Source organism: Macaca fascicularis, chromosome 15 (assembly GCF_037993035.2).
Source record: "Macaca fascicularis isolate 582-1 chromosome 15, T2T-MFA8v1.1".
Lineage (NCBI taxonomy): Eukaryota > Metazoa > Chordata > Mammalia > Primates > Cercopithecidae > Macaca > Macaca fascicularis.
In genome coordinates this window covers 68,160,905-68,173,005 of record NC_088389.1, presented here as the reverse complement: position 1 = coordinate 68,173,005, position 12,101 = coordinate 68,160,905, and the positions used below count along the sequence as shown (strand labels likewise).

Genomic DNA, 12,101 nt, shown 5'->3' with positions numbered 1-12,101 from the left:
ATTATTAAGGATTTAGAATAACCCAATGAACCACTAAATGAACTGATATGTTGACACCTCTCTAACAGAATGGGGCCAGGGTTACTACTATTTGTGTTGCCTTTTTGCTAGATAACGCAGAAGAGGTAAGAAACAAAATGAACAGCAGTAGTTTTGGCCTCTGAAAAGCCAAAATCCACTTTTTTTTTTCTTTTTGCTTAGGGACCTCATCGAACATATACAGGAAGGTAAAAAATGAAGTTTCTTGTTCCAGGAATAGTGTGTGTGTGTGTGTGTGTGTGTGTGTGTGTGTGTGTGTGTATAACACTAGAAAGCAGCTTTATTGCTAAAAAGCAATCCATTTATTTAGATGTTCTCTTCTTAGGCAACTGTAAACTTTTCCACCACCATAACACCACTCTGTATTTTTCACTTTCAGTCTTCTCTTCAAACACTTTTTTCAAGAGAATCCGCATAACTGTCTCTGTTCCTGCTTCTTTATCCTCTCCAATGAGAAGATCCAATGTACCTCCCACTTTCACCGTTCTGCTTTTCTTCCATAATTTTTCCTCATTCAGCCTGAGTTCACCTTTGTAGAATGCATCTTCCACTTTGTTTCTCCCAATATCTAGCCCCATCTTCAAGACAACATCATACCAAAAAGACTGCACTGCTTTTTCCAGGTCTTTATAGTCTTTGACTACAGTGGGGTCATCCTCAAGCTCCTCTTCCTGCTCACTCATCTCCTCATGATCGCTTTCTTCATCAGAGTCCTCTTCATCTACTTCATGCAGAGACTTTTTAGTAGATTTTGTAGAGCTTATATTACTTTTGAGTCTTATGGACAAAGGAAAAATATATTCTGGAGATAGTAAAAGTCCTGGGAGTCTCAGTGAGAAAATATTATAAAAAAGTGTTTTATAATTTGGTGCACGTAACTTGGTACTAGAAAAATACAAGTATCGATTCCAGGAAGTACAGAGTTTGTATGACGCAGGTGTCCCTCGGAGAACACCCCAGAGTCCAATCCAGGCATCTGGCTTTCTTAAAACACCAGCAAGCAATTTAACACTAGCCATAGCCATGGCGCTTATAATCTGTACGTCAGGCCCTCTCGTCCCTCCCCGCCAGGAATATTTTAAATTGAATCTCTCAACCAACTGAAATTCAAGTGAGAGACAGCAGTCAATTTAGCAAAAAAGTATATAATATCAGATCTTAAAAAATATTCACGATTATTATATATTTGTATTAGATGTGTGAGCTTAGAGTCATTTATATCCTTTGGTAAAGATTTAAAACTTTTGCTATACATTAAGCCACAATCTGTTAGTCTCACAAATTTACTCCAGTATAATGTGGTAGGGTTTTCTGGGGTTTTTTGTTTGTTTGTTTTTGTTTTAACCTAAGGTATATCATTTAGGATGTAAGTAAAAATAATATTAAAGTTTTCATGGATACTGAGTTACAGTTACTATTTTTCTTTGGAACAAGAAAAGTTTGGGACATGTGAGTCAATATATTGAGTTCAATTGCTCATCAAAGAATCCCTTTCTTGAAGATCACTTAGCAAATGAGCATAGCTTTTCAAGTTCTAATTACAATAGATAAATAGATAGGTAGATATACAATTGATCGGTAGATAGATGGATAGAAATATATAGTCATATCTTAGGGAAATACTTTTGGGCAATTGATCACAGCTAATTTAACCTTTTGCATATTTAATGTAAACCTTTAACATAAAATTTATTTCCTAAATTTTATTTGTACATGTATACACTTCCTGTGTCTGTGCTTTCGTTTCAAATTCACAGACAATTTTTTCCTTGACTGCTGGTGTAAAACAATAGAAACAAGACATATGGGAGCAAAACTGCCAGTAAGCCACACTGGGGCAAATTATCAACCTTTACATCCCAGCCCATCAAAGACATGGTTTCAATATTACTGATTTAAGGTGTTTCAAAGTTGAAATAATTTTTAAAATGATGACTAAAGAGAAAAATCTGCATTGGTTACTAGGTAGAGATTTTTGTCATTTGTCATTTGACAATTAATTAAATTGTTTGTCTTCTGTTACAATGTGGAATAGCCTAAAGGCCACCAGGTGAAGAAGTATTGTTAATAGGAACTTCTCCATTTATTAACTACCTGTGACAGAAATTGTTGGCTAACATATCTATAATTCAACAGAGTCAAAATCTATCTATCACAGTCTAAACTAACTAAACCAGGGTGAGAATTATGTCAAAAGGGATTTCTTACTTCTAAAGGGAATTCATCTCGAGACAACTCCAAATATGGAACAGAATTTGGTAAGCCTAAAATAAGACTTAATTTTTCATATTTGTTCATAATATCTTCAGAAACATGGTTTTATGCCAGGTGCAGTCACTTATGCCTGTAATCCTAGGGTTTTGGGAGGCCAAGGAAGAAGGATTTCTTGAGGCCAGGCATTCCAGACCAGCCTGGGCAACACAGAGAGACCCCATCTCTAAAAAAAATAATACAAAATAGTTGGGCATGGTGGTGCACAGCTATAGGCCTAATTACTTGAGAGACTCAGGCAGGAGGATCACCTGAGCCCAGGGGTTCAAGATTACAGTATGCTATGATCATGCCACTGCGCTTTAGCCTGGATGAGACAGTGAGACCCTATCTCAAAAACAAACCAAAACAAGAAAGCATGGTTTTATAAATTTTAAAACAATCGTAGTTAAACAATTTTTTAAAAGATTTAAAAGTTACCAGCATCCTTCAAGGAGCAAATGTTAGGTTTTATTTTTTAAGTAGGTACTTAAATATCTAAAGTTTATTTTTCTAATTTTAGTTCTTAGACGAATACAACAAAGTTTGCAGGTATTAGTATTTAAGTTTAAGAATAAAATGCACTTATTTTAATAGAATTCAAACTGAAAAAAAGGAAAGAAACTCAAATTGTTTTAGCTACTTAAATCATTTCTATCAGGCTATGTCCCTGAAGGAGGATAATTCAATTTAAAAAGATCAGAGTATTGACTGAGACAAAGATCCCTAGGTACTTAACAGATAAATGAAACAGATTAAAATGAAACCTACCTAATGTGATAAAACTGAATGTGGATATTTATATTTAGGGCTCTTTTTCTTAGGACAGTTAATTATTTAGAATAGAATAGTATATGGGAGACTAACTTTCACTGGGTGTATTAAGAAAGAACATAGTAATTGCTAGAATATAAAAGATTAATTGTTAGATAATGGTCATTACTAACTACTTAACCTGAACATAGGTCTTTTCGAAGTTACACAAGAATGTAAGCTTCTTTCTCAATGTGACTTTAGTGACATTTTCGAATATTATTATTAGAAAAGGAAGAGGTTATTGTTAATAATTTGGACCCTGGATTCAAGTGCTCTGGATATATTCTTATCAGCAAAATGATCCTATGTAAGTTATGTATGACCCCTTAACATCAATTTCTTCCTCTACCACAGGGGTCCTCAAACCCCAGGCCATGGACCCGTACCAGTCCATAGCCTCTTAGTAACTGGGTTTCACAGCAGGAAGTGGGTCACAGGTGAGCCACAAAGCTTCATCTATATTTACAGCCACTCCCCATCACTCGCATTACCACCTGAGCTCCACCTCCTGTCAGATAAGCAGAGGTATTAGCTTCTCAAAGGAGAATGAACCCTATTGTGAATTGCACAAGCAAAGAATCTAGGTTGCAGGCTCCTTATGAGACTCGAATGCTGATGATCTGTCACTGTCTCCCATCATCACGAGATGGGAGTGTCTAGTTGCAGGAAAACAAGCTCAGAGATCCCACTGATTCTACATTATGGTGCGTTGTATAGTTATTTTATTATATATTATAATGTAATAATAATAGTAATAAAGTGTACAATAAATGCAATGTTCTTGAATCATCCTGAAACCATCCCCTTACCACCAATCTGGTCCTTGGAAAAATTGTCTTCCATGAAACAGGTCCCTGGTGCCAAAAAGGTTGAGAACTGTTGGTCTACAAAATGGTGGTAACGAGTGCCTCTCTCAGAATGGAATAAATATTTAATAATATACTGTATCTAAAACATTAACTGAAGTGATTGGCATAAATACAAAAATAATAAAAAATGATAGTTCTTGTTTTCCTGTTTTTATTACTGTATTGTTTTTATAGCTCCCCTTCAAGCATAAACAATGTCAAAAATTTCCAAGTGTACCTTTAATTAAAGTCCTTCTTGTTTTTGTTAAAATGAATACAAGTTAATATGTAATCTGTTAGGGTAAACAGATTATCTGATTAATAATTCATATTAAAACAGCACCATTATTGTTGTGGGAAGTCAGGGACCCCGAATGGATGGACTGACTGAAGCCATGGCAGAAGAACATAAATTGTGAAGATTTCATGGACATTTATTAGTTCCCCAAATTAATACTTTTATAATTTCTTATGCGTGCCTTTACTGCAATCTCTGAACACAAATTGTGAAGATTTCATGGACACTTATCACTTCCCCAATCAATACCATTGTGATTTCCTATGCCTGTCTTTACTTTAATCTCTTAATCCCCTCATCTTCGTAAACTGAGGAGGATGTATGTTGCCTCAGGACCCTGTGATGATTGCGTTAACTGCACAAATTGTTCATAGAGCATGTGTGTTTGAACAATATGAAATCTGGGCACTTTGAAAAAAAAACAGGATAACAGCAATCTTTAGGGAACAAAGGAGATGACCTTGGACTCTGACTGCCAGTGAGCCAGGTGGAACAGAGCCATATTTCTCTTCTTTCAAAAGCAAATAGGAGAAATATCGCTGAATTATTTTTCTCAGTAAGGAACATCCCTGAGAAAGAGAATGTGTCCTGAGGGTAGGTCTATAGACGGCCCCCTTGAGGCAGCCACCTTTTACGGTCAAAGCCAAAGGGATTAAATAAGTCCCGGTTTCCTGTAGCGCTCCCGGGATTATTAGGACGAGGAAATTCTCACCTAATAAATTTTAGTCAGACAGGTTGTCTGCTCTCAAACCTTGTCTCCTGATACAATGCATGCCCGAAACTTCATTAGCAATTTTAATTTCACCCCTTCCTGTGGTCCTGTGATCTCGCCCTGCCTGCACTTGCTTTGTGATATTTTATTACTTTGTGAAGCATGTGATCTCTGTGACTCACACCCTATTCATACACTCCCTCCCTTTTTGAAAATCGTTAATGAAAACTTGCTGGTTTTACGGCTTGGGGAGCATCATGGAACCTGCCGACATGTGATATCTCCCCCAGACACCCAGATTTAAAATTTCTCTCTCTTGTACTCTTCCTCTTTATTTCTCAAACCAGTCGAGATGCTTAGGGAAATAGAAAAGAACCCACGATAAATATCAGGGGTGGGGTTTCCCCCAATACATTATACATATTCAACAGTCTTACAAATGCTCAATTTGCCTACCTTATTCAACCATAGTCTTATCATTGCCCTGGGTCCTTATCAGCTGCAAGGAGAGAAACCAAGAGAGATCATCAGACACAGCAGCACAGAGACCAGAGAAAGATTTATCTCAGCTTTTGCATGAGGAAGTCAGCACCATGAAAGAGAAAAAAGGTAGGTTATTTCCCAAGGGTAGTATGTAGGTTAATTGTATATGGCCTCCCTATAGGGAAGGGTTTCATCAAGATATATATAGGAGGGTTTTCCCTAGCACTTGTGTAGTCACTTCACATGCTTTCTCATACATTGCATATAACATTAGCATTTTAAATCTCCACCCCTGGGTATGACTTTTAGCATTGTAAACCAAAAATAAAATGTTAAGGCTCTCCAACCATCTGAATGGACCCTTCCTCTCAGCCAAGGGCATTCCAAAGTTAACTGGAAAAAATTAGTTCAGGCCATGATAATAGTAGGGTGGTCAACTATGTCTCACTATACCCTCCTCCTTTTTGGAATTCAAGAAAAGCTGACCAGTGTTAACATCAACACTGACCTTAAGTCTGATAAGAAACATTTACGGCCGGGCACAGTGGCTCAAGCCTGTAATCCCAGCACTTTGGGAGGCCGAGACGGGCGGATCATGAGGTCAGGAGATCGAGACCATCCTGGCTAAAATGGTGAAACCCCATCTCTACTAAAAAATACAAAAAACTAGCCAGGCGAGGTGGTGGGCACCTGTAGTCCCAGCTATTCGGGAGGCTGAGGCAGGAGAATGGCATGAACCCGGGAGGTGGAGCTTGCAGTGAGCTGAGATCCAGCCACTGCACTCCAGCCTGGGCAACAGAGCGAGACTCCGTCTCAAAAAAAAAAAAAAGAAACATTTACATATTCTCTCTGCAGCCTGCTACTTGGAGGCTTCAGCTGCATGATAATCCCTTGACCTTCACAACCCCTTATTAGAACCTAGACATCTCTTTCTATTGATAATAACTCTTCCAACAAATTGCTAACCAGAAAACCTTTAAATCTACCTATGACTGCTGCTTTGAGTTGTCTTGCTGTTCCAGATCAAACCAATGTAAATCTTACATGTATTGATTGTTATATTATGTCTCCTTAAAATGTATAAAAGCAAGCTATACATCGACCGCCTTGGGCACATGTCATCAGGGCTTCCTGAGGTTGTATCATGGGCACATCCTGAATCTTGTTAAAATAAGCTTTGTAAATTAATTGAGACTTGTCTCAGATCCTTTTTGGTTCACAGCACTAAAATGAGGGAGGGATAATTATGAGTTGAAGATTAAGTCTAAGTGTTCATGAGGGGTACTGGGTAACTTCTTAGCCCCCTAAAGCAGGCATTTGACATTAATAGCTTCTTGGGTCTTTTGTTGGTGATTGGCTGGAAGTTAGGTTAGCTACAGTTTGAGTAAGGAGCTTTTGTTCCTTTTCTCTAAATCACATCAAAACAGTAAACCAGTCAGCCTGCCTGTCTCAATGGGAATCAATCATTCCTTCAACAAACATTCCATTGTCTCTTCTTTTGCAGAACTTACACTACAATTTTAACACTAGCAGCCCCTGAATTACTTTTATTTGCCTTTGCATTCAAGGCAAACTGCCAACCTTCAAGTGCACAGAGTAGAAAGGAAGACATGAGTTAGGAGGTGCTCAAGTGATGAAAGGACTTGAGTATTAGGCAGACTAGCTAGGAATTGTTGTTAGAAAGATCTAGGAGTTCAAACCTGGTGACTTCCATGTTTGAGGTTAAGACTGACTGAAAATAAAGGTAGATGTGACAGGTAGATGTGAAAAAAAGATGCAAAACAATCTTTTTTTGAAGTTGGGAAAATTCCTACTAGCAGAATAAGCAGACAGTTTTGCTTGGCCTTTGAAGTCATACACATTTGTGGGTCTGACCCCAAACATTAATTTATGGAGTTGTGGGATTTTCAGCATCAATACTCAGCTATGTGGATAAAGAAACTGAGAAAATAGATGGCAAGCCTGTGACTTTATGAAAATGAGAAGAAGAGGAGCAAGGGAGCTATGAGGTTTTGGAAAACAGTTCTTATAATGATGGGCTACTGACTACAGGCTGGAGAAAGGAAAATAGTGCAAGAGGAAATTCACTTTTGGACAGACTGGGGATTAACGGGATTGATGACTAATATAATTGTTGTTAGGATAAATTGTGGTGTATAATGCTAGAATTGATAAATTTATAAATAATACATTTTAAGATCATCCAGAAAAAAAAAGTATACACATCAATTCATGTTAAGTTGACATTTAAATTGGGCCATGTGTGAGTGCTTTAATGAAATCAGTGATTTAAGTTATAGATTTGAGTATTTAGTGGGGCTGCATCAGAAATTAACTATTATTTCATATTTTTTCCTGGTTCGGAAATTTCCATTAAAAAAGAATACTAACAAAATCTCTAAACCTGGTGCTGTGCTACTTAGTGTATTATAATTATTCACCATAAATTTGAAAGTATCACAAAATATATCATTATAACTATACCGAGGTTCAATATATTAAAATCAATGAAACATCTGGCTAGCTTCCATGGAAAAAATCTCTCTATTTGAAAGAGTCACATGATAAAAATCAAATTGAATACATCCTAGTAAGTCAGTGTGATTCCTATACATGCTTGATTTTAAAACTATATAAAGAACTTCATATTATGTAGTTGTCAAATACAAGAGAAAGCAAATATGGACGAAACCATAGCTCATCAGAAAACTTCTACTCTCAAGGCAAAACATCTAAAACTATGGAGAGAAAATATTAAAATAGTGAAAGAATAGAAAGTCATGTAGGGGATGCTGAAGAAATATAGGTAGTCTTTACAATAAAAGTAAGTGAAAGAGTTTATATAATTTTCACAAAACTACCTACAAAAAATAACTAATTGATGTTCTGTTTTACTGACATAAGAAAAACCTTGCTCTATCAAGACAGAAGACAGCCTGCAATATAACACTGCTTCAGTTCTGAAACATAAATCTATGTTGTCTTCAAAAGTGAAATGTTTTGGCAGAGAGTTGAATGAAGAGAGAAAAGAAAGTCTCCAGAGACAAGAGAATAGATAAAATAAATTTGATAACTCAGTGAAAGCTTTTGCTTTAGTGTTAATTTGTTCTACCATGAGTTTATTGACAAGGGCCCAAACTTTGCTTTTTATATTTATAGGAGTTATGTTATGTTGGACATTTAGTTGAAAAAGGCCAAATGGCACTCCCATCCATTCTCTCAGATTGCTAGAGTAAGAGAAAGCACTTTGGCTAGAGAAGACTGGCTAAACAGTAAATTCCTGGAGTTCTTCCTGGAATTCTTCCATCACATGACCTATCTTCTTATTCAATGCTGCCAAGTGACAAAAGCTTCACCCAGGGTGAGAAAATACTTAATTTGAGCAAAAGCTCCCAAATGTCTATAATCAACCCCACCCCAGTGAAATATTACCTGATTTTTCTTTTGTATTAAGGAAAATACATTGCAAGATCATCAGGAAAGTTTTTTTAGTCCTAGAGAGGCAGGCAACAAATGAAACAACAACAACAACACTAACAAACAAATATCTCAAGGAAATGTTCCCATAGATGCATTCACACCTATCAAAGTAACACATCCCTTCCCTCAGCCAAGCGATCAGGCTGCACATGTGGGTGGGGGATGAAAATTTCAGGAGAGAATTTTGTCATTAAGAAAAAGCATAAAATATCTGAGAATATGGGCTCCTGTAAAGACATCATCTGGCTACGTACTGTGGAGATTAAGATCACCCATCCCAATCCCAGTGTAAAGCAGTAAACACATCTTCTGAAACAACTTGACAGATTAAGAAACGGCTATTTCTTGAGTTCTGTATGCAAGCCCCTTCAGTCATAGATTCCTTGAAGTGGATTGTTTCCTAGACAGTAGTACATGTGTATGCCTCTGAAATGTTTCTGGTAGGAAAATGAGTAAGGGTTTGTGTAGAACCTGGTGTTCCTGGTCCACCAAGCAGTGGACCTCCTCAGTGTTGTGTCTGAAAACTCTTCCAAGTCCACTGTTATTTGGCTTTACACTTTTCAACTTTTATCACTAGGTAAAATTCAGCATACATTATATAATGTGCATTTGCCTAGATCATTCTTTCTTTAGGTATACATATTTATAAAGGTGGATATTTCCAGGTGGTAATATAGTTTGTTTTTTAAGTGTAGGGACATCAATCTGGCTTTGGTAAGAAAATAGCTTTGGTGAGCATATTTACATATCTGCCAAGCTTTCCACTTGATTCAGCTTTTCTCTATTTATGTGACTTTTTACAAGAATAGTATTTGCTTTGCATGACTTGATTTCTTATTTGAGCTATAAATTTATAACCATGCAATTTAATTCTTTAGACTCTTAAGAAAGAAATTTCAAAATAAAGCCTAACCCTTACTCTGCCAGACCTCTTAGCTCAGTTACTTAGTCATCTCTGAATCGATGCTACAATTAAGAAGGTGTTTACAGCTTGCATAAATGACACACTCATTTTATTTCAGAAGATATAATATGAAAGCTACTGTTTGAAAAAAGAATTGAAAATATTACACATTAACCTTGGATCCCCTGGAAACAACCCATGAAGCATCCCTTCTTGCACCTAGTTAGCCCTCATTATAACTAAATTCACAGAGAGGAGGATGGTTCCATCTGAATTGAAAACAACTTCATTGAAAGAAAAATATATGGGAGAAGCCCACTGAAAAAGGGAATTTACTATTCTGGGTGCTTTTAGTGGAAGACAGGGGAAAATACAATTTCAAGCTGGGTCTTATGTTGCAGACTGAAGAGAGGAAATACAATGGTAAGGAAGAAACTTCTTCCTTCAGAAGTGAGAATGGAAGATGTTTTCATGGTGGAAAAATTATGTCAAAATTTGGGTACTTTCTCTGCAAGTCTCTCTTCAGCTTTTCCATTCTGACTTTGGTTCAGAATTTATTGTTTTTCCTATAATTAGTCTTGGTATTTCCAATAAATTATTTATTATTGAGTTTCAGAAAAGGCAGTTTATTATCAGTTTATTATCAACCCATCTTTTCCTAGAAGCTAGTATTAGAAAGGAATAGGGTTAATTTTGTGTCTACTGGTTAGGATTGAAAAAAAAAAGAAAAACAGAACTAATAAGCACCAGATTGATTGGCTACATGTATTTCTTGTATCTGGACCATAAGGAGGGTGCTAGTGTAGGTAGTGGCAATTAAGTATATTAAAATAAGACAGGAAGAAAACATTTAGATATGCTCCTTACTCCTTGTTATGTTCCCAAAATAATTACAAATTCAATATAAGATGCACCATATACAATTAAATACTGTTAATATAGAAAGAATTAGTAACATTATGGATTCCTGTGCTCGTTTTCTTTACAGAATTGAGAGGCTCTTGAAGGCAGAGTTAATATCTTATTTACTTTGAACTCCCATCCTTAAGCTTACTGGTTGGCACATAGTAAATCTTTAATTAGTATATATTAAGAGAATGAGTGATGGAGCAAATGAAGAATGCATGGCACAGAGATTTCAACTCAGGATATGATATTATGTATTCAAAAATATTTAAGCATTCCTATTTAATTAAAATTATTTTATTTGTGTTTTTTTCATATTAATACCCTAAGATGATCACTAACCAAACCGAGATGAACATTTGCTCTCCCATGGGTAGTTTTCTTATAGCCTTCCCTAGTTAATGCCCTCCTCACATAGCGAATCCTTTTCATATTAGTGCCAATCTGAATTAATTTGTATACTTTTCAAGCTACACCACAGTTTATTTATTCTGCCATTGAAAACCATTTAGATTTGTTTTTCTCCAATAGAATAAAAATGTTAAGTGGGAATTGAACAATGAGAACACATGGACACAGGGAGGGGAACATCACACACCGAGGCCTGTTGTGGGGTGGGGGTCAAAGGGAGGGAGAGGATTAGGATAAATACCTAGTGCATGTGGGGCTTAAAATCTGGATGATGGGTTGATAGGTGCAGCAAACCACCATGGCACATGTATTCCTGTGTAACAAACATGCACATTCTATACATATATCCCAGAACTTAAAGTAAAATTTTTTTAAAAATTGTGTAAGATATTTTATGCACATAGGCATTGTTCATCTTAGATATATACTTAAGAGAAGGAATGCAGGGGTATAGGTAGGTATATGTTAAAACATATAAGAAATTGACATCACATTTTTAAAGTGGTTTTATCATTTACATTCAAACCAGAAATGTGTAAAAGCTACTGTTGCCAAACGTTTTCTCCAACACTGTATTTTCAGTCTTCTAAAACATAACCGTCTGGTAGGTATGTAATAGTATTGCATTGTGGTTTTAATTTGCATTCTCCTGATAACTAATAATACTGTGTACATTTTCATATGTTATTCGGTCTCTATATTATGCCATTTTATAAAATATCTATTTGAGTAGTTTGGTCTATTTTTCAATATTGTATTAAAATGTACTCAAAGACAAACAAAAGTTGAAAATATATTGCAGTGTACATTCATGCCCATAATCTAAACTCTAATTTTACTTGCTCTATCACACATACAGTCATCTAGTCATCACTATCCATTATTTTCTCTTGTACTGGAGACAACATTAAATAAAGAGAAAACATCAGTATAGTGTCCAAAATAAATATTATT

General features: G+C 36.1%; 1 pseudogene across 1 annotated transcript; it reads right to left on the bottom strand.

The window, feature by feature from the left end:
- Positions 1-304: 304 nt before the first annotated feature.
- LOC102145451 (mitochondrial transcription rescue factor 1 pseudogene) lies at positions 305-1,106 on the bottom strand (annotated as a pseudogene). The gene has a single exon (XR_012425040.1). The product of XR_012425040.1 is annotated as a mitochondrial transcription rescue factor 1 pseudogene (transcript).
- Positions 1,107-12,101: the final 10,995 nt, after the last annotated feature.